Raw genomic sequence first — 24286 nt, forward strand, 5'->3', positions numbered from 1 at the left:
GGAGACACCTCAGATGATCGCATTAGGTGGCCCGACTGGGAGCTGCGCCCAGGGCACATGCCCCAGCTAGATACACCTCTGGCTTGATGGATAGATAGATAGATAGATAGATAGATAGATAGATAGAGAGACAGACAGACAGACAGACAGACAGACAGACAGACAGACAGACAGATAGATAGATAGATAGATAGATAGATAGATAGATAGATAGATAGATGTGGGATAGATAGCTATGGGATAGATAGGTAGATAGATGTGGGATAGATAGATATGGGATATATAGATAGATAGATGTGGGATAGATAGATAGATAGAAGAGATAGATAGATAGCTATATGGATAGACAGATAGATATGGGATAGATAGATAGATATATGGATAGATAGATAAATAGATATGGGATAGATAGATATGGGATAGATAGATAGATAGATAGATAGATAGATAGATAGATAGATAGATAGATAGATAGATAGATAGATACATTTTTGTTGATCTATATGTATAATTTCAGGTCAAGTCTTTAAATAAAACACAAATAATTAAACATTCACAAATTAATGATTTTCCATGTAGTAACATCAATAAAAAGCTACTATAGGATGCCAATATTGGCAGATTTTTGGTCTTTGTCCTTTAAGACATGTCATTACATTGAAGAATCTTTCCTGATCAATACTTACCTTGACTAAGTGTCACATTGCATGATTTTTCTTGACTGCTACATCCTTTGTTGCTAACAATTGAAGCAAAGAGAAAATAAGCCAGTGTTAAACAAACTCGAAATGCAGCTATCACAGCTGCATTGGATCGCTGCAGGGACGAGCTACCCACTGGTTCTCTAAAAATATTGTAATATTTCTTCATACTGGTTTTAGATCACATTCAATTAACTATGATTTTAACTATTCTGGTCTAATTATTGGTGAAATTCTATAGAACTTTGAAAGAGTTGGGTTACAGTTAAATGGGTTGTCCGACTTTAGGCAACAAGTCTACTTGCGCACACTGCATTCTGTAAGGATTCTCCGCTGCTCGCCCTTGAAATGGGCTGCCATGTATGCGATTTGTATACTTACAGCCACATTCTCGACGTGTCTGGCCTTGCTCAATACATTTGCATTGAGCAAAGCCATGCATGTCTAATTGGCATGTGACCACATGAATGCAAATCACATACTTACGGTCACGGGTCTGCCACTCCAAATGCAGGCACCGGAGTATCCTGCCAGCATGCAGTGCACACGAGCATTCACAAGTCTGCAGTCACATAAAGTAACTGCAGATTTGTAGCTTTCTTGAATTAAATGAGCATTTATTGAATAAGAGTGTGGTCCACCATTACCCTCTATTTTATAAGTCAGCCCTTATCTGGAGAATTAGGCTCCTTCTTCTATTATATGAAAAACTCATTGATTTGAGCTAATGGGACCAAAGCTCTTAAAAAATGCTCCTGTGATATGGGTATGGACTGTCCATATAGGATATCTTCTATACCAATTCCCAGTGTAGCCTTGTGCAGCTGTGCCCACTGCCATTGCTGCAAAATGATGTTTCCATTGCTTCCAATAGTGGACTTGACATAAGTAAGAGAAGGGTGCACCACTAAAACCCTAATTCATAAGCCAACATGAGGAGCCATTGCAATATGCATCTCTTCTTCTAGAGCTCTTGGTTATCTCTGTCAGCCATAGAGTCTTTAAATGGAGTAGCAGTGCACATACTTGTCCACCACTTGGATCAAATGGGGGACTTTTAACCCCATTTCTCATAACTAGTGTGTGACCTCTAGCAAGCCTAAAGCTACTTACAATCTTGGTTTAACGCCTGTATCAGTTCTCAGTACTGCTCCACTTTCCCTTATCTGTACAATATAGCTATTTTGCATTTTTTCCTCTTTACAGTAGTGGAGATACCTAGAACTGTGAGCTTGATGTATATTAATACACATTTGCTTGCTATGATGTGACACTTGCCCAGGATATCACTTCAAATGATGTTCAGCCTGAAATATGTGTCATTACCAAGATAATTGCTTACAGATTCTTCGTAATGAACTGTTGAGGGTATATGGTGTTTCTCATGTAATAAAATCAAAACGTAATTTATTTTTAATAAGTGCAATTTCACTGAATCGACCAGGTTCTCGGCGCAGGTCTCAGATATTTATGATGATGTCAGGCAGACTTTACAATGTTCAATGAAGCGGAACACGGATGTTACAATGTAATATCCCAATGATCTACAGCTTTAATATCCTCTTTACACACATCTGTAATGGCGAAGATTACAGCGTCATTGTTGTCATTTATTAGACAAAACTGGGCATTTTCAGATTAAAAAAACGGCGAGCACTGTTTCTTTTCACAATATACTGAGATTCAAAGACACCTGAAAATACATATTCTGATAATCAGGTATTTGTGTTAAAGGGGTTGTCCAGCATTAGAAAAACAGGATTGCTTTTTTTGTTTCCTTCATGAAAACAGTGCCTCGCTTGTCCGCAGATTGCTTATAGAATTGCAGTGCAGTGCAGTTTACCTTAAATAGGTTGTCTGGTCCAAATCGATAGGTCTGCAGTCACTCGTTTGACTACAGACTTATGAATCCCCCCGGTGCACGCACTGTGCGCTGCGGGAATTCACCAGTTTCTGAGCTGGGACCAGAGGGTATGTACAGTGGTGGCCAAAAGTATTGGCACCCCTGCAATTCTGTCAGATAATACTCAGTTTCTTCCTGAAAATGATTGCAATCACAAATTCTTTGGTATTATTGTAGCACCCCGAGGACTCGGCTGCTACAGGGGTATTGTACCTCGAGCCAGAGGTGTGGTATTCCACTCCCGGGTAAGGATGGAATGTGGACCGGGGCTCAGTAAGCTGCATACACTACACTCACCCCATTTCCGGGGGACAGATCAACGGTACTCCCACCAGATAGATGTGCAGGTACGACAGCGTCTGTCCCTGGCTGGAGTGGGAGGGGGGGAGGAATATCTCAGTGGTGTAGGAGCAGACAGGGGAGGGACTCTGGGCATAGGTAGGAGCCCATTGGGTGCTGGTCACCTGGGCTCGGGTGTCAGAAGGGAGTATAAAAGGTGGGCACCATCTTAGATCAAGGTCTGTCTGTCTGTTCAGAGAGGAGCTCAGCCAGAGAGGGCTGACAGGGAGCTGTGGCTCAGTCCGGGCCCAGTTCCAGAACCAGGCCTGAAGTGGAGGCCTGAAGCAGAGAGAGAGAAGTAGGAGGAAGAAGGAACAGAAACACCAGGAAAGGCCCAGAGACGCAAGAAAAGAGGGAACCCTAAGATCCCACGGAATAACGAGTGAAGGGTTGGCAGAACAGGGTACCGGATCCCAAACTGGTGGAGGCCAATTATCCTTAGCCAGGAACCGGAGGTCGTGGTCAAGTCTTGGCGCGACCCCTCACCAAATCCACCAGGAAGGCATACCGTATAGGGTCAGAGAAACCGGGAAAGGTTTCGCCACCAAAAGGCCCGAGGGAGCCGGACAAAGGTGGGTCCCTAGTGGGGACGGCCAGTAGGAAGGAAGAGAGGGGAGCCCTGGACCACGCTCTGGAATTGCCTGGGAGTTGGCCGAGTCCCTGACCTGGTGGACGCAGCATGACTCGGGTGGTCCTTACTGTGCACAAGGGACCCGATAAAGAACTGTGAGTAAAGCTTTGGAAACTGCATTTCAAGCCTCCGTGTTTCATCGCCGCACCTACACCATCAGTACTGGGACACCCGCACCATCACTGCCATCTTCATCTCCACAATAGCTGCCCTGAGGCAATACTCCTCCCGTGGGGAGTCATCCCATTCTCAGCTGCACAAATAACATCAGCCTCAGCGGTCTGCAGTGCAGCGGCGGTCCCCACTGACCGCAATCCACGGGTGGCGTAGTCGAACTCTATAACATCTTACTTTATTCTAAATTCTGCCACTTGGTTTGACACCCTGGGCACGGACCGGGTCACCGCCACGAGGACTACTACCCCTATCAGATCCGGCTCCGGGTATTCCCCGCATGCGCAACGCTGCCCAACATGGCCCAGGGGGCGCGTCAACTTTGGCGTAGTCGGCAGGATTCCGTGCCCGCAACCACCGGGTACTGCGTGCCTGAAGAAAAGTTCACATGTACCGTAAGAAGAAGCCTCCCGCCAATTCCAGAGGATTCCCGCCATCGGGCGCCAGGTCGGGTCGTTTCCCGCCATTTACCCGCCATCTGCAGCCTTTGCCCGCCATCCGCGGAGTTTCCCGCCATCAGGAGACGATTCCCGCCATCTGAGACGGATTCCCGCCCTGGCAGAGCGGACGCCATTATGGGCGTGCCAGAGGGTGGCAAGAGACCACCTCCCATCGTGGGCATGGCCTCAGAATGGCGCCAAAAGCAGAGACCGCCCCCGCCAGTCGAGACTGCAACAATAGAGATGTCCATCAGCGTGGGGGGGCTGCCCCTGAAGCTGACAGTCGCCAAGTTGCCCCGGGGCCACTCCCCATGGGGGCGGATAGAGAACAAAACGGAGGGACTGGGGGCGGCCAAGATCAGTCTGGACAGACCGCACCCGGGGATGGAGGAAGAGTCAAGCAGTACCGACCCCGTGGTCCGGAGCCTGTTGCAGGCCGCCACCCCAGATGGCCTGGTGGAGATCCTGGCACAACTCCCCAGAGATCGGGAGCGCGCACAGGCTGCGCTGGAGGACTTGGCCCGGAAGATGGCCCGAGTACAGCAGGAAGCACTGGCCGAATGGAGAAGGGAGATGGCCCAGCAGGCTGGAACCCGCCAGCAGAGGACGCCACCCGCAACGTGGAGCATGTCTGCCCCTGAGGATGGTGCAGGAGGGACGAAGGCTGAAGACGACGCCGCGGAGGGGGCCGCAGGGATGAAAGCAGGTAATGGGGACGTCATCACCCCGAGCCCCGTAGCCGTAAGCCTGCCCCAGCTCCCCGTCGCAGAGCCCGAAGTCCTACTCACCGCGCCCGTTGCCGCACCGCCACTGCTTCCAACTAGGCCTCAAGCGGCAGGAGCCGCGGTCACGCCCTCTTCCGCGCCACGCCCCTTGACCCTGAGCGCGGCGAAACAGGAAGCGCCACCGGCCTGGACGCAAGGCCGAATACCCCCGGGCGCCGCGGTTCCCACCGCGCCCTCTGCCTCCACAGTGCCACCCCTGGGCGCAGATCTCTTCGCGCAGCATACTAGCCCGGACGGGCTGCCCTTCGTGTGGCCACCGGAGTACGTCAACCCCCGACTCCGGAAGGGACGGCCCCTGTGTGAGCCCCTGATCCCGGCTCCGGCACCCGCCAAAATCGTTCCGCTCCCGTTAGAGGACGCCCAATTTGAATGGGATCCGACCGGTGAGGACCTCATGGGGTTCACCAAGGAGACCCGGGCGGATGCTGCCCGGCGTGAGGAGTGCTGCCGTCAACAGCTGGAGGTCTTTGGGAGAGAACGGCGAGAGAGGCGGATCCGCGAGGAACAGCTGCAGGCCCGAAGCGAGGAACAGAAGCGCAGGGCCCGACAAAACCCCCGTACGGCCCACGGTCCCCGCGCCAACGGGACCGTAATAAAGTTCCAGCTAGGGAATGGCTGGGGCTTTATCCGGGATCACCGAACTCCCGGCGACGTCTTTGTTACCCGCAGGGATGTCGAGAGCCACCTTCCTGAAGGACACCGTGGACGTGATCTCTACCCGGGTGACGTGGTCACCTTCACCCGGCATGAGTGTGCCAAAGGACCGTACGCCCTTCACGTACACCGGATAACAGAGGAGGAGTTGCAGTATGAGGAAAGCCAAGAGGACCCGGACGGGTCTGAAGACTACCCTCAGGAGGGAGCACGGAGAGGACATAGCTATTGAAGGGAAGTAGCGTGAACAAAGAATTGTATATAGTTACCCGTCGGGGTACAAGAACTGTCGTGAAATTGTTGATTGTGTGAACTGTTACCTGTGTGCCCCTAATCCCCAACCAGGCTGAGGACTGTGAGCAGCCATTCCCCTATTCCCACTGGCCGAGGACTGAGAGCGGCCATCCTGTAAATAGTTGCGCTTCCTTAAGCGCCCCTTACTGGTTTTATAAGAACTGTTTTTCTACCTCGGAATTAGTGACTGTTGCACTTTACCTGGTCACAAGTTGCGCCGTGGCCAGAGAACAAGAATGTGTTTGTGAAGAACGTTTTATATGAGAATGTTTTACTTGAAAAAGTTTTATATTGAAAGTTTAAATGCTGCTAGTATAATAATGTAAAAGTTACCTGTGATGTTCTATAATGTGTCATATGCTAAAAGAGTTCCGGTAGTTTTGACCAGTAACGTTAAAGAGAAAAGGACCTCCCATCAGGGGATGATTGAAAAGTTGATATATCTTATATGCAAGTGTACACTTTAAAAATTTTGTATGTCTAAATTGTTTTACTCTTTTCCAGCCCGAGGACGTGCTGTGATTTACCAGGGGGGAATGTAGCACCCCGAGGACTCGGCTGCTACAGGGGTATTGCACCTCGAACCAGAGGTGTGGTATTCCACTCCCGGGTAAGGATGGAATGTGGACCGGGGCTCAGTAAGCTGCATACACTACACTCACCCCATTTCCGGGGGACAGATCAACGGTACTCCCACCAGATAGATGTGCAGGTACGACAGCGTCTGTCCCTGGCTGGAGTGGGAGGGGGGGGGGGAATATCTCAGTGGTGCAGGAGCAGACAGGGGAGGGACTCTGGGCATAGGTAGGAGCCCATTGGGTGCTGGTCACCTGGGCTCGGGTGTCAGAAGGGAGTATAAAAGGTGGGCACCATCTTAGATCAAGGTCTGTCTGTCTGTTCATAGAGGAGCTCAGCCAGAGAGGGCTGACAGGGAGCTGTGGCTCAGTCCGGGCCCAGTTCCAGAACCAGGCCTGAAGTGGAGGCCTGAAGCAGAGAGAGAGAAGTAGGAGGAAGAAGGAACAGAAACACCAGGAAAGGCCCAGAGACGCAAGAAAAGAGGGAACCCTAAGATCCCACGGAATAACGGGTGAAGGGTTGGCAGAACAGGGTACCGGATCCCAAACTGGTGGAGGCCAATTATCCTTAGCCAGGAACCGGAGGTCGTGGTCAAGTCTTGGCGCGACCCCTCACCAAATCCACCAGGAAGGCATACCGTATAGGGTCAGGGAAACCGGGAAAGGTTTCGCCACCAAAAGGCCCGAGGGAGCCGGACAAAGGTGGGTCCCTAGTGGGGACGGCCAGTAGGAAGGAAGAGAGGGGAGCCCTGGACCACGCTCTGGAATTGCCTGGGAGTTGGCCGAGTCCCTGACCTGGTGGACGCAGCATGACTCGGGTGGTCCTTACTGTGCACAAGGGACCCGATAAAGAACTGTGAGTAAAGCTTTGGAAACTGCATTTCAAGCCTCCGTGTTTCATCGCCGCACCTACACCATCAGTACTGGGACACCCGCACCATCACTGCCATCTTCATCTCCACAATAGCTGCCCTGAGGCAATACTCCTCCTGTGGGGAGTCATCCCATTCTCAGCTGCACAAATAACATCAGCCTCAGCGGTCTGCAGTGCAGCGGCGGTCCCCACTGACCGCAATCCACGGGTGGCATAGTCGAACTCTATAACATCTTACTTTATTCTAAATTCTGCCACTTGGTTTGACACCCTGGGCACGGACCGGGTCACCGCCACGAGGACTACTACCCCTATCAGATCTGGCTCCGGGTATTCCCCGCATGCGCAACGCTGCCCAACATGGCCCAGGGGGCGCGTCATTATTATCTTCATTTAATTTGTCTTCAATGAAAAAACACAAAAAGAATTGTCCTAAAGCCAAATTGGATATAATTCCACACCAAACCTAAAAAAGGGGGTGGACAAAAGTATTGGCACTGTTTGAAAAATCATGTGATACTTCTCTAATTCGTGTAATTAACAGCACCTGTAACTTACCTGTGGCACCTAACAGGTGTTGGCAATAACTAAATCACACTTGCAGCCAGTTAACATGGATTAAAGTTGACTCAACCTCTGTCCTGTGTCCTTGTGTGTACCACATTGAGCATGGAGAAAAGAAAGAAGACCAAAGAACTGTCTGAGGACTTGAGAAACCAAATTGTGAGGAAGCATGAGCAATCTCAAGGCTACAAGTCCATCTCCAAAGACTTGAATGTTCCTGTGTCTTCCGTGCGCAGTGTCATCAAGAAGTTTAAAGCCCATGGCACTGTGGCTAACCTCCCTAGATGTGGACGGAAAAGAAAAATTGACGAGAGATTACAACGCAAGATTGTGCGGATGGTGGATAAAGAACCTCGACTAACATCCAAACAAGTTCAAGCTGCCCTGCAGTCCGAGGGTACAACAGTGTCAACCCGTACTATCCGTCGGCGTCTGAATGAAAAGGGACTGTATGGTAGGATACCCAGGAAGACCCCACTTCTTACCCCTAGACATAAAAAAGCCTGGCTGGAGTTTGCCAAAACTTACCTGAGAAAGCCTAAAACGTTTTGGAAGAATTTTCTCTGGTCAGATGAGACAAAAGTAGAGCTTTTTGGCAAAAAGCATCAACATAGAGTGTACAGGAAAAAAAAAGAGGCATTCAAAGAAAAGAACACGGTCCCTACAGTCAAACATGGCGGAGGTTCCCTGATGTTTTGGGGTTGCTTTGCTGCCTCTGGCACTGGACTGCTTGACCGTGTGCATGGCATTATGAAGTCTGAAGACTACCAACAAATTTTGCAGCATAATGTAGGGCCCAGTGTGAGAAAGCTGGGTCTCCCTCAGAGGTCATGGGTCTTCCAGCAGGACAATGACCCAAAACACACTTCCAAAAGCACTATAAAATGGTTTGAGAGAAAGCACTGGAGGCTTCTAAGGTGGCCAGCAATGAGTCCAGACCTAAATCCCATAGAACACCTGTGGAGAGATCTCAAAATGGCAGTTTGGAGAAGGCACCCTTCAAATATCAGGGACCTGGAGCAGTTTGCCAAAGAAGAATGGTCTACAATTCCAGCAGAGGATTGTAAGAAACTCATTGATGGTTACCGGAAGCGGTTGTTCGCAGTTATTTTGGGTAAAGGTTGTGCAACCAAGTATTAGGCTGAGGGTGCCAATACTTTTGTCTGGCCCATTTTTGGAGTTTTGTGTGAAATTATCAATGATTTGATTTTTGCTTCATTCTCTTTTGTGTTTTTTCCTTGCAAGCAAATTAAATGAAGATAGTAATACCAAAGAATTTGTGATTGCAATCATTTTCAGGAAGAAACTGAGTATTATCTGACAGAATTGCAGGGGTGCCAATACTTTTGGCCACCACTGTATGTGTTATACATACTCCCGGCCAGAGCCTGTCTAGTGGGCGCGGCCTCGCTCCATACACGTATTTGGAGCGAGGCCGCACCCTCTAGTCAGCCACGGTCACTGGACGGCCGCATCACTAGTCGGGGCATGGCCTCGCTAGATTACAAGTGTATGGAGCAAGGCCGCGCCCACTGGACGGGTCTGGCGGGTAGTATGTATACCGAGCCCAGACAGGTCTGGGGGGATTCATAAGTCGGCAGCCACACAGATTGACTGCCGACTTATCGAACGGACAATCCCTTTAAAGGGTTTTCCAGGATTAGGGCTCAAGCCTGTAGTTACTCTATGTGACTGGAGACATGTTAATTCTCACAGCGTGCACAGTGCACACTGCCAGGATTTTCCAGTGTCGGCTCCTTGAGCAGGTGAGCGTGTGACCACAAGTATGCAATTTGCATACATGCGGTCATGTGCTGACTAGATCTGTGCAATACAAATGAATTGAGTGAGGCCAGTCACATATTGGAGAATCTTGACAGTGCGCTCTGCACGCACTGTGAGGATTCAAAGGTCTGCAGTCACATAGAGTAACTGCAGACTTGAACCCCAAGCCTGGACAACCCCTTTAAAGGGAATCTGTCCGTAGGATCAACCCTCCTAAAAAGTATATATGGACATGCAGGTCATATGAAGCTGAATAAAATGATACTTTGATATCTGTGAACCGATGTCTTGTTCCAGAGAAATCCGCGTTTTTCTTAATATGTAAATAAGCTGTTAAGATCTATGGGCCGGACATAGATCTACCTGAGAATTTGCCTCCAGAGATTATTTTACATGAAAGGAGGCGTTACCAGTATGAGAGATGTAGATCAGGAGAGTAGACTGTCAGTCATTACATGTCTCACACTGGTATCAACACCTTCCATTTAAAATAAGCTCCGGAAGCAGATTCTTGGGGAGATCTATGTCTGTCCCATAGATCTTCACAGCTCATTTACAGTACACATTAAGAAAAATGTAGATTTCTGTGGACTAAGAAATCGGATCCCAGAAATCAAGGGAGTGGAAACCAACATCCACCCAATGCACAAGGAGAAAAAGCATAAAACACAATATAAAAAGATACTCAAGGAAGATACAGATAAAAAATGTTATGGAAAATAAGAGGATTGAGACAGAATTTAAGACTCCAGGAAAATTGTCCGATACCACAATATCCCATCCAAAAGAAAAAGCAACAACAGGGATGCTAATGTTATCACCATCACCAACATCGAGTAGAACAAATGTAGCCGATTACTCAAAGAAGAATGAAAATCCTTTGACTTACATGACGACAAGGACACTATATGAGACCACAGTTATATTACAATTTTCGATACATGATGCTACAATCAAAGGAACTGTTCCTGAACTGGCAACAATTGATGATCTTATTATAGAGGATAATGTACATGTTGCAACCCAGGAGTCCGGTTGCCGCAGTGGCATTGCCTCCCTCCCAAGAGGTGATGCCATGCCTGGAAGCAAGCAAGGGTCCCCTAGTCAGGTATACTAGCATGCAACACTTTCCTGGCTCCAGACCAGCAAGGGGAGCTCCTCCCCTTAGCAACTGGGATCTGGAGGCGGGGTTAGTTAGAGTTAGTGAGAGGAGTTGAATACAGGACAGAGACGAGGAAAGACCTGGGGAGTGGAGCTGCACGGCAGCTCACCCCAGAGAGGAGCATAGAAGAACCGGACATCGGGGTCCGAGGTTGTGGGGCACTGAAGGCCCAGCAGCAGAAACTGGATGGCAGAAGACTGCAGGTCTCCTGGCCCCATCAGACGCCCGGAGGCTCAGCAGCACATAGGGCCCAGCACCGCCACGTGGGAGCGACACTCCAGGAAGGCCCGAGCTGCCTGCCATACGGGTGAGCACAAAGACGTTTTACTCAGGGACGAGGGCCACAGCACAGCTATAAGCAGCAGGGCCAAAGAGATTAGCGCAAAGGGACGGCATCCAACTTCACCTGGCGAGGTGGATTCCCAACTTGCTTCCAGGCCGCCCGGACCTCTACTACCAGTTAGTACCCGTGCCCCGGTCTGCCTAACCACCGCAAGTAAAGATAAGAGGAAACCGCCATTAAGCTGTGGACTGGTTATTATCTGCGCCATCCCCTGCACTACACTGCACAGCAACATCTATAACATCACCACTTCCTGCCTTGGAGCTAAGCTCTGCCTGTGGAGAGCTGAACCAACTCTGCTGCGTGACCATCAGCTCCAGAGGATCTGCACCACAGCAGCGGCCCCATATAGCTACATACCACAGGTGGCGTCACGAACATTATATATAGAAACTCCATTCCCTTTACTTTAAAACCCCTTTTATTGACCGCCCTGGGTAACGGACCGGGTCACTGCCACTGTGACATCCCCCAGCATCGACCGGCCCGGCTACTGAGTACCCTAGGCCCTTACGGCTGCTGCTACTGGCATCACGAACAAGATTTACGGACCCCGTTAACCGGTTCCTGTGTGCCACAAAGACTGTGTATAACTATATAAACTGCAGCCATTACTGTAGCACATGCGGAGTTAATGATATGTGGGGTGTCCCATCGTGGGCAGAGCCTCAGAAATGGCGTTAAAATAGGCCCCTCCCACTTGCATAGACTGTACCAGAGTTGCCTGTCACTCAGGCTGAAAGGTGCCAGCCTTCCCCTTTGCATCAGACTGAGGGGTGGAGATTGTCGCCTCCCCCTGCAGAGGGCTGTGTGATCCGATCCATACAGCTGCTGCAGCTTTGTCTGTGAGATCTCACCCATCTGACGATCCCAGCTGCTGCAGTTCTGTAAATACAGCACAAGTGTGAGAAGCTGTGCAGCAAGAGTGCAGCTGTACAGTGACCAGCAGCGCAGTCTCAGTGACCAGCTGTGCAAGGAGCGACAGCATAAGCATCCGGAGCGGTGAGTCCTACCCCGGCAAGGGTGAACTAGGAGAGAAAGATGCCCAACTTAGGCGAAGCTCCAACAGCGGAAGCTGCCGCAGCCCCCATAATGCCACTGTCTATGCCATACATCCCAGGAGTGGCCTGGTTACCACAATACTCAGGGGTGTCGCATACCCTTAGCGATTTCAAAGAGAGACTGCATGGCCTGTATGACATTTACCCCTTGGCCAAAGGGCAGAAGGTCAGCATTCTAATCGGTCAGCTAACTGGTGCCACGCAGAGAGAAGTCAAGTCCTGGCCGGACACTGATAAACGGACAGTCAAGCACATCTTAACAAAGCTACAAGACACTTTTGATACCCGCACAGCGGCAGAAATAAAAATGCGGTTCTGTGGCTACAAACAAAGGGTGCAGGACAGTGTGAGAGACTATGCCCTCAACCTACAGGAGGTGCTGCGAGCCATTAAGCAGATTGATCCTGACAGCGTGCAGGAAGAGGACAGGCTATTAACAGAGCAATTTATAGAAGGACTGCTGTCTACCATGCATACGACCCAATTGCGCATAATGTCCTTACAAAACCCTGACATGAAATTTGCTCAATTTAGAGACAGGGCAATCCATGTGCTACGAGAGACGACCCCTAGCGACACCGCGCCCACTAAACGCCCAGCAATACTCTACCACCAGAAGGCAGTGTCTTTGCCCCAGAAACCCATTGAGGCTGATGCCCTGACACTGAGTAACGAACCCTCTGCAGACTTACGCCTACAGGTACAAGAACTAACCAGAAGTATGGCTGTGTTGGCAAGAACAGTGCAGTCTCTGCAAGTGTCTTCCCCTACAGAGAAGATCCAGCTGGCCTCGAGTCCGGATGACCTGCCGCGGCGACGACAGAAGAGGATCCCATCCACCCGCACCAAAGGAAGAGCCACCGACTGCTACGACCTGACCGAGCGGCCCATCTGCCGACGCTGCGACAAGGTGGGTCACATCGCAAGGTGGTGTCCGTTAAGCGAACGACCCCTGGGGCAGAGGGCCAACCCCCAGGAGTAAAGCAACCTGATCCACACAACTAGAGGGACAAGTACATAGGGGGACGGCCGATCCTGCCCTTCGTGATTGACGGCATTCCATTGAACGCTCTCTTGGACACTGGTTCCCAAGTGACCACAATGCCTCATGTCCTTTACAAACGCTATTGGGTGGACACTGACCTTACCCATCGCCCTGATGATGACTGAACGGTCAGCCCTTGCCTCAGGTGGGGTATAAAGAGATGACCATTAAGGTGGGGAGAGTGGAACTTGAATCACAGGGTATGATAATTGTGGATATTGATAAATGTGAATGCCGTGCCATGATCACCCTAGGTACAACATTATTGAAAACTGTCTTGTGAGATAATTGTGTTGTTACAGCAGGTAGCTGAGACCGCCAACTCGGGACAACAGCGAGCTCTGCACAAAGAGATTAGAGCACTCATGCAAAGACAACAGGTAGAGTTGTCCGGTGGAGAGATTGGCAGCATAAGGGTGAGTGACCCATACCCCATTGTGCTACCACCCAAGAATGAAATGATGATATGGTGCAGGGCAGCTATGGGTATCAGAGGCCAAGACTACGAGGCCTTAGTAGAGCTCGTTTACTCTGACAACAGACCCACTATCCTGACAGCTCGAGAGGTGGTGGATGTCAGAAAGGGGAGTGTACTAGCGATGAGCGAGCACTAAAATGCTCGGGTACTCGTTGCTCGGGTCGAGCACATTGGAATACTTGGGTGCTCACCCGAGCAACGAGCCCAATATAAGTCTATGGGAAACTCGAGCATTTTTCAGGCGGCTCCCCCCGGCGGTCTGCAAGGGCCTAAAAATTGCCCAAATCGATGGGAACAGTGCTCAAATGACATGGGAACAGCATGGGGAAGACCCCTGGAAGCATCTCTGATTCCCAGATCACTGCTGTCAGAAACATGGTCAGAGTATTACGCCACTTTTACGGACTCACAATAAAACATACAAAAACAAAACCAAAATGGATTTTTCTGGGAAATATGTTAAGGAACATCCTTTCCAGGGTAATGACTTGTATATAAGGCAAAATAAATAACCAAAAACAAAAATACTCCTCCACAACTTGGGCTATGTTCACACATAGCGTTTTTGATGCGTTTTTGCACTTTTGAATTGCTTTCAACCAAGACAAATGCATTCACCTGAAATGTCATTTTAACATTTTACAACCTTATCTGGCCATGTAGTATGTGACACATCATCAGACACATGCAGACAGTCTTCAGAGGGCCTAAAAAGTGCCCAAATTGATGGGAACAGTGCTGAAAAGACATGGGAACATCATGGGGAAGACCTCTGGAAGCATCTCTGACTCCCAGGTCATTGCCTAAAAGTGTGCCCATCATAAGTGATCCTTGGCGCATGCGAAGATGCCTCCCGCTATGCACCTCTCGTTGCAGACTTGCAACAATCACCGTCCACGTCCCTACCCCTTTCCTTGGAATGCAAGCGCAAGTATGCACACAGCCACCCACCAACCCACAGGCTGCAATACTATACTGCCAAATTTTTGACAGCTGCTTGCACTTGAAATGTGGCCTTTTATGCTCGTGGAGGCGGAAGCTTTTCACAACCTCATGCCGGCGGCGGCCGGGTGTCCATACTTGGTCTCCAGTGCCACTATATTTCCCGGTACCGCCTCCACCTTCCACAAGCACGGGTCCCACAACATTACCAGTGCCCTCCCCAGTGCACTTACTGGGAGGGACCGCCTAACCACAAACACGTGGACAGGTGAATGTTGCCAGGGATGGCACGGAGCCAGTCCACAACTTTTTTTGCTAAGAGTTGTATTTAGCTCGGTGAAAGGACTGGCATAGAGGGAAACTGTATGTACTCTGCGTGTCATTTCTCCCAGGAAGTCCGGTAATTGAGTTTGTTGCAGAAGCAATGGCAGCTCGTCCAACATCAACTCGCACTTCTCGGTGGTGCTTTGACACACACACACATCTTTTTTTGCGCATTTAATTTCTTGAATACAGAGTTGGACAATGGCCTGATCTGTAATGCGTTTTGAGAAATAACATGCATAAGCATGACCGATCCACATTAAAAAAGCAGCCATAGAGTGTCCGGGAACCTTCCCCCACACTTTTCTTAGCCAGGGCTGCTTTTCGGCATGGTTGGACGGGCTCCCCAGAGAACCGGAGACTCCTCCAGTGGGCCCTGGCTTCTCCTTCAGGAGAGTTCATAGTGCCGAGGTGAGGCCATGATGATGATAGAGGCCACCATCTGCTTAATTTTCTCTTACTTGGAATGCAAGTGCAAGTATGCAACCAGCCATCCACCCACCCACAGGCCGCAACACTAAACTGCCAGATTTCTGGGCAGCTCTTTGCACTTGAAATATGGCCTTTTAAGCTCGTGGAGGCGGAAGCTTTTCACAACCTCATGCCGGCGGCGGCCGGGTGTTCATACTCGGTCCCCAGCCGCCACTATATTTCCCGGTATTGCCTCCGCCTTCCAAAAGCACGGGTCCCACAACATTACAAATGCCCTCCCCAGTGCACTTACTGGGAAGGACCGCCTAACCACAAACACATGGACAGGTTAATGTGGCCAGGGATGGTACGGAGCCAGTCCACAACTTTTTTTTGCTGAGAGTTGTATTTAGCTCGGTGAAAGGACTGGCATAGAGGGAAACCGTATCTACCCTGCGTGTCATTTTACCCAGGAAGTCCTCTAAAGCTGCTTGCACTTGAAATGTGGCCTGAACATTACTGCTGGTACTTTTCTGTGGGAATTTGCTTGCCTCCTACCAGCCTGGAATATTTCCAGCAAACTATGGTACGACGCCATGGCATTAGCACTGCCCCCAGTACCAGTAGCGAAGCCATCCCCAATTTCCTTCTCAGGAATTTTATTTGGTAGACTGAGTGGCTGCCCAAATACATTTTCTAACAAAGGAGCTGAAGATAGAGTGGCAGTAGGTGCAAGTTTCTCCAGCCTGTTAGATATTAGAGGGTGAACGGCAGCACATTGGATCAGTGGTTAGCACTGAAGCCTTGCAGCACTGGGATCCTGGGTTCAAATCCCAGCAAGGACAACATCTGCAAGGACTTTGTATGTTCTCCCCGTGTTTGCGTGTGTTTCCTCCTCAGTAAAAAAGCAGCCATAGAGTGTCCGGGAACCTTCCCACACACTTTTCTTAGCCAGGACTGCTTCTTGGCAGGGTTGGACGGTCCCACCAGAGAATCCTCTGGTGTGCCTTGGCTTCTACCTCAGGAGAGTTCATGATAGCGCTAACTTTGCAGCTGCTATGGGGCTCTTGAGCGGGGGAGAAAGGTTAGCCCTCAGAATCAAATCCTCTGGTGGGCACAATGTTTTTCAATCTGAAACAGCTTCTCAGTGGGAGTTGTATTTCACCACAGCCATATTCTTTAGCCCGGTGAAAGGACAGGCATAGAGGGAAACCGTATCTACCCCGGCTGTCATTTCTCCGTCACCAGGTTCCGCCCATTGTCACACACGACCATGCCTGGCTGTATATTCAGTGGTGAGAGCCACAGATCAGGCTGCTGTGTTACAGCTTTCAACAACTCTGCAGCGCTGGGCGGTTTGTCAATTAAGCATTAAGCATGTTATCTTCAGCACAGCCTGTTGCCGCTTGGCCAAGGCAGTGCTGCAGTGCTGTCAGCTTGTGACTGATGTGATCATTTCGGAGATGGAGGAGGAGATGCATGAGCTGAACAATGTGATTACATTGAGGTTAAATTGGTGATGCTGTTTTTTATACTAAAGAAAGATCATATTGTTTTGCTTTTTTTACGTTATTTTTTTAAGACAAATGCATTCACAGGGAAATGTCATTTTAACATTTTACAACCTTATCTGGCAATGTGGTGTGTGACACATCATCAGACACATCCTTTTTTATTTATGATGGAGGGACTCTGAAAGTCATAAAGCCTAATTTTACAGTGACATCAGACGGCCCTTACTATTCTTAAAAGGCCAGCAGTCGGCCCTAGATATTGTTAGAGAGCCATTAGCCGGCTATGCTTTGTTGTTCCCATTATTAACAAGTGGGTCTCCTATACTGTTATTGCATATCCAGTGACTGCAAGGGCTGCCAAAAATTTGGACGCAACCCAACACCCCTTTGAAGAGACATAGAAGAGGGTCTTAATAAAAAAAATGTTCCCATTATAAAGGTACGGGTCTCCTATAGTGCTAATGCCCATGCTGTGACTGCAAGGGCTGCCAAAATTTGGGAAAAACCCCACTAAGAATTTAAAGACACATAGAGCAGGGCCACAGTAACAAGGTACGACATGTTCCCATTAAAAAGGAGAGGGTCTGCTATACAGTTATAGGATATGCAGTGAGTCCAACGGCTGACCAATTTCAGGAAAAACCCCACTAAGAATTCAAAGACACACGGAGCAGGGCCACAGAAACAAGGTACGACATGTTCCCATTAGAAAGGAGAGGATCTGCTATACAGTTATGGGGTATGCAGTGAGTCCAACGGCTGACCAATTTTAGGAAAAACCCTACTAAGAATTTAAAGACACAAAGAGCAGGGCCACAGTAACAAGTACGACATGTTCCCATTAGAAAGGAGAGGGTCAGCTATACAGTTATAGGGTATGCAGTGAGTCCAACGGCTGACCAATTTTAGGAAAAACCCCACTAAGAATTTAAAGACACATAGAGCAGGCAAACAGTAACAAGGTACGACATGTTCCCATTAGAAAGGAGAGGGTCTGCTATACGGTTATAGGGTATGCAGTGAGTCGAACGGCTGACCAATTTTAGGAAAACCCCCACTAAGAATTTAAAGACACATAGAGCAGGGACACAGAAAAGACAAATTCCCATTAGAAAGGAGAGAGTCTCCCATAGTGTTGTCCTATGCAGTGAAAGCAAGGGCTGCCAAAAATTTGGAGGCACTTCAATGCCCCTTGGAAGAGACGTGGAGGAGCGCCTCATAAAAAAATGTTCCCATTAGAAAGGAGCGGGCCTCCTATACTTGTAATGCCCATGCACTAAGTGTATGGGCTGACAACCATTTACCCCTGGGGGGTATACATGAGCATACTGTATAAAAAAAAATTTCACGGGCGTCATAAACACCCTTTCAAAAAATTATGTGGGTGTTGCATCACGGACCACGGTCACCCTGGCGATATGGTGGTGGAGGATGAGGAGAAGGAGGAGGACAAGTGCAAATAGACAAAATCAGGACGCGTATACCCATGTGTGGGTGTGAAAAGGTGCATGGGAATACACCTCCCAAGAAAAGACATTGGATTTGAGTTTATGTTACGCTGCTATCATTCGGTGGTGTTGAGAAGTCTGGTCCAATCCAGCCCTTGTTCATTTTTATAAGAGTCAGCCTGTCAGCATTTTCAGTTGACAGGCGGATGCGCTTATCAGTTATAATTCCACCAGCGGCACTAAAAACCCGCTCTGATAAAACGCTGGCGGCAGGGCAGGCCAGGACCTCCAAGGCATAGAGAGCCAGTTCATTCCACGTATACAGCAAGGATACCCAATAATTATAAGGCACAGAGGAATCACGGAGGACGTTGGTACGGTCGGCAAGGTACTCCCTCAGCATGTTCCCAAACTTTGCACTCCTTGTGAGAGTACCCCGCACCTCAGGGCCTGTGCGATGGGAGGGTCTGAGAAAACTCTCCCAGAACTTTGACAGTGTTCTCCTGCCTCTGCTGGATTGAAGTTGTGTCTCTTTCGCCTCTACTCCTTGGTTGTCCAACGAAGTGTGCCCTCTGCCACCAGCGTTTTCAGATGGGAATTTTTTTAATAGTTCCGCATCAAGGGCCTTCTGGTACTGCCCCATTTTTGTAGACCGGTCCGCCTCAGGAATAAGAGATATAAAGTTCTCCTTGTAGCATGGGTCTAGATGTGTCACCAACCAGTAATGACTGTCACCCAAAATTTTGAGAACGCGAGGGTCATGGGAAAGGCAGCGTAACATAAATTCAGCCATGCGTGCCAGACTACTAACAGGCAAGACTTCCGTGTCCTCACCAAGAGGATGACTGACCATGCTCTCCTTCTCCTCCTCCTCCTCCTCTCTGTCTTCTGGCTATCCATGCTGCACAGACGGTATGACAGCTGTGCAGGTAGTACCATCTATAGTGCATGAAACTAGCTCCTGTCCTTCCTCCTCCTCCTCCTCTTCCTCATTGTCACCCAATCCACATTGGGATGAGATGAGGCTTGGCTGTGTGTAATCACCCTGTATGATTCCTTGCTCCATCTCATCGTGCTCCGCCTGCAATGCATCCTCTTTGATTGTGAGCAGAGAGCGTTTCAGAAGATAGAGAAGCTGGATGGTGACACTAATTATCGAGTGGTGGAGTCCTCAAAGTTTTGGAGGATGGTACATATGTCTGACATCCATGTCCACTTCTGAGGTCTTATTTTGTGGAGTCTGAATTGAATACCGACGGTCTTGTTGATGGTGGTACTCAACAACTGCCCTCTTCTGCTCACAAATCCTTCCCAACATCTGCAGTGTAGAGTTCCAATGCATGGGGACATCACACACCAGTCTGTGAGCCGGAATCTGCAAACGCTGCTGAAACACTACAAGGGCGGCGGAAGCAGTAGCTGACTTTCTAAAATGGGCACTCAGGCGGCGTACTTTAACAAGCAGATCCGGCAGCTCCGGGTAGGATTTGAGAAACCACTGAACCACAAGGTTAAGCACATGGGCCAGGCATGGTACGTGTGTGAGTTCGCCTCGCCTCAGAGCCGCTGCCAGGTTCCGGCCATTGTCACACACGACCATGCCTGGCTGTAGGTTCAGCAGTGTGAGCCACATATCTGCCTGCTCTTTCAGAGCTGTCCATAACTCTTCAGCATTGTGCGGTTTTTCATCTAAGCATATTAGCTTCAGCACAGCCTGTTGCCGCTTGACCGAGGCAGTGCTGCAGTGCTTCCAGCTTGTGACTGATGTGGTCATTTTGGAGATGGAGGCTGAAGAGGAGGAGGAGGCTGAGGAGGATGAGGTGCAGGAGCTGTAGACCATGGGGGCAACCCTGATTGACCTAGGGCCCGCAATCCTTGGCCTCGGGAGGACGTGTTCCGTCCCAAGGTCCGACTGGGTCCCGGCTTCCACTATGTTAACCCAGTGTGCTGTCAGCGAGATGTACCGTCCCTGCCCACAAGCACTTGTCCACGTGTCTGTGGTTAGGTGGACTTTCCCGGTAACTGTGTTGTAGAGAGCACGGCTAATGTTTTTGGACACGTGCTTGTGTAATGCGGGGACGGCACACCGGGAGAAATAGTGGCGGCTGGGGACCGAGTACCAAGGGACGGCCGCCGTCATCTGGTTGTGGAATGCTTCTGTCTCCACGAGCCTAAAAGGCAACATTTCGAGCGCAAGCAGTCGTGAAATGTGAGAATTTAGTAGTGTGGCCTGTGGGGCGTTGGCTGCATATTTGCACTTGCGTTCCAAGGACTGGGGTATGGACAACTGAACACTGCGCTGGGACAAGGACATGGATGTACTTCTTGATGCTGCTACTTTAGAGTGTGCAACGACAGGTGCAGGGCAGGAGGCATCTTCGCATGCACCATGGACAGGGGATTGGCTTGCATGCACAACAGCAGAAGAAGCAATGGTGCCACCCACAGACACAGTTCCTTGACCCTGGGGTTCGGCCCACAAAGTCAGGTGTTTTGCTGCCATGTGCCTGATCATGCTGGTGGTGGTCAGGCTGGTCGTTTTGCCACCTCTGCTGATGCTGGCCTGGCAGGTGGTGCAAATGGCCTTTTTGGGGTTATCGGCAGAGTCTTTAAAAAACAACCAGACTCGGGAAGACCTAACAGTTGTACTGGTAACTTCCTTCATGTTGGTATTACGGGGAACGGTTGCCTGCCTTCTGTCTGCGGCCACCACACAGCTTTTTCCTGCCTGTTGGGGTGCTCTGCCTCCCTCCCCCTGTGTGCTGCTGTTCTCGCTCTGCATGTCCTCCTGCCTGGTTGGGTCAGTTACTATATCATCCACCACCTCGTCTTCCACTTCCATACCCTCGTCCTCCTCCTGACTTTCTGGCAATTGTGTCTCATCATCGTCCACCTCTTGTGACACTTTCCCACAGTCGCCTTCGTGTGACCGTGGCTACTCAAATATTTAGGCATCGCTACACGCGATCTCCTCTTGCCCCGCTTCAAGTGGACCGGGCGAGAGGCCCGAATCTATAAATGGAAAAGTGAACAGCTCTTCAGAGTGTCGAAGTGTGGGATCAATTGTCTCTGGGTACTCGGCATGGTGGAAGGAAGGAGGATCAGGGTGAGGAATATGCGGTCCAGACCCATGGCTACTGAGACTTGACCATGTGGAAGACAGGGTGGTGGTGTTGGCTAAGTGACAGGAAGCATTATCCGCTATCCAACCAACAACCTTTTGACACTGCTCTGGGTTCAATAGTGGTGTGCTGTGGTCCCCTAAAAATTGGGACTGTAAGGTCAGGCGAGAAGATGTGGGTGTTTGTTGTGGCACAATTTCGGCTTGCTCACAGCCTTGTCCTCGGCCTCTGCATGCACCATTACCATCACGTCCAGTTCCCCGTCCCTTGCCACGTGCCTTGCCCATTTTAAATGGAGGACAGTATCTTCCACGCTCACTACAAATGACTGAGTTTGGAGCCAACTTATATGTGATCCGTGTGATAGAGAAAACACAGTTTTAAATACCTGGCCTGTAGGTAAGTAGTTTGAACAGCAAACTGGTGTGAATTGCTTCACTGACACACTGAAGGAAATTTTTAATGGAGGCCAGAAATGGCAGTATTTTCTGACAACGTATATGTGATATGTTTGACGGAGAAAACAGAGTTTTAAATTCCTGGCCTGTAGTTAAGTAGTTTGAACAGCAAACTGCGGTGAATTGCTTTAATGACACACTAAAGGAAATTTTTAATGGAGGCCAGAAATGGCAGTATTTTCTGACAACGTATATGTGATTCGTTTGACGGAGAAAACAGAGTTTTAAATACCTGGCCTGTAGGTAAGTAGTTTGAACAGCAAACTGCGGTGAATTGCTTCAATGACACACTAAAGGAAATTTTTAATGGAGGCCAGAAATGGCAGTATTTTCTGACAATGTATATGTGATCCGTTTGACGGAGAAAACACAGTTTTACATAGCTGGATTTCTAGCGCTCTAATATGGAAAGGACCTGGCTGTATTCTGCAGTACCAACAAGCAAATGGCGCAGAAAAAACGGTGTTCTCTGGATTGCTTTTTAAGCAAATAATGAGGATTAAGATCCAAAGAAAAGTATTCCTGGCCCCTGAGACCTGGGCCTTTGTATAGAAATATCTAACAGCAGCAGAAGGCAGAATTGGAATGGAGCCTCTTGTGCTATATGCACTGCAGTCTGCTATATACACCGCCTGCCTATACACCCTGCCTGCCTGATATCTCTGCAGATTGATTAGTCCTCAGAAGGACTGTTTGTTAAAATGGATATGTGTAATGTACGGTTTTTCTCCCTGCACTACCTAATACACGATCAAATCTCTCCCTGACACAGCAGCAGCTCTCCCTACACTGTCTGATCCGGAGTGACTGTGACGAGCATGGCGGCACCAGGTCTGATATAGACCTGATGATGCTGTGCGGCCAGCCAATCACTATAATGCCCACAACCAACATGGCTACGGCATTACAGTGCATGGCAGGCAATCCCTGCATGTTCATTGGCTCTCTAAAGAGCGCCAAACATGCAGGGAGGGGACCCGAGTTCCCGCCCGAGCAACCTGGAAATACTCGGCGAGCGCCGAACATCTCGAGCTGTGAGATGCTCAGGCAAGCACCGAGCAGTAGCGAGCATGCTCGCTCATCACTAGAGGGTACCCATACGAGTATTAAATTGTGGGGAAAAAGAGGCCAACGTACCCAGGTACGCTACCGTAGCCAAGCTCTTTACTGTTAGTAATAATGCAATCCAGGCAGTTGAACCCTTGGACCCGTCTGAAGCCACGGAGGACAACGGCTCCTCGGGACAGTTGGAGGACTGGTGTCAGAAACTGCACATTGGTACTGACCCCACCCCTTCACATCAGAAAGATGGGGTCTACCAGGTAGTACAGGAATACGAAAGGGTATTCAGTAAGAACCCCCTGGATTTTGGGCAAGTAAAAGGGATCCAACACCATATCCCTACGGGAGACCACCCCCCTATTAAAGAGAGATACCTTCCTGTCCCTCTGGCTCACTACCAGTGTGCCAAGAGCATGTTGCGAGAAATGAAAGAGGTCGGAGTAATAAGGGAGAGTTGTAGCCCCTGGGCAGCCCCCTTGGTTCTAGTCAAAAAGAAGGATGGTACCATGCGTATGTGCGTAGGCAGATCAATCTCATCACCCATAAAGACGCCTATCCCTTGCGGCGTATCGAGGAGTCGCTAGCTGCCCTAAAATCAACTAAATACTTCTCGACCCTAGAACTCACCAGTGGGTACTGGCAGGTTCCCGTTGCAGAGGCAGACAAGGGCAAGACCACATTCACTACACCAATGGGCTTATGGGAGTTCAACTGTATGCCATTCGGGCTGTGCAACGCCCCTGGAACGTTCCAGAGGTTAATGGAGTGTTGCCTAGGACACAAGAACTTTGAAACCGTCCTGCTGTACCTAGATGATGTAATTGTCTACTCAAAGACATATGAAGACCACCTGGAGCACCTGGCCGAGGTGTTTGAAGCCCTATCTGGTTTTGGCCTGAAGGTAAAGCCGTCCAAGTGCCTCCTGTTGAAGCCTAAGGTGCAGTACATAGGTCATGTGGTAAGCGCCAAAGGTATAGCACCAGACCCTGAAAAAGTCACTGTGATCAAGGACTGGCCAAGACCCTCCACTATCAAGGAAGTGCGGCAGTTCTTCGGGCTGGTAGGCTACTACAGGAGATTCATCAAGGGTTTCACCAAGATAGAGATACCCGCTTTCCATCATCACGGGGTGACCCAGTGCTCCCACTGTGTGAGGGACAAGCGCTCCGCCAACAGAGAGGCCACGTTCAACCCATT

The sequence above is a fragment of the Phyllobates terribilis genome, unplaced genomic scaffold, assembly GCF_046119375.1.
Source record: "Phyllobates terribilis strain yellow unplaced genomic scaffold, ASM4611937v1 Scaffold_5__5_contigs__length_657084704, whole genome shotgun sequence".
In the NCBI taxonomy this organism is placed as follows: Eukaryota; Metazoa; Chordata; class Amphibia; order Anura; family Dendrobatidae; genus Phyllobates; species Phyllobates terribilis.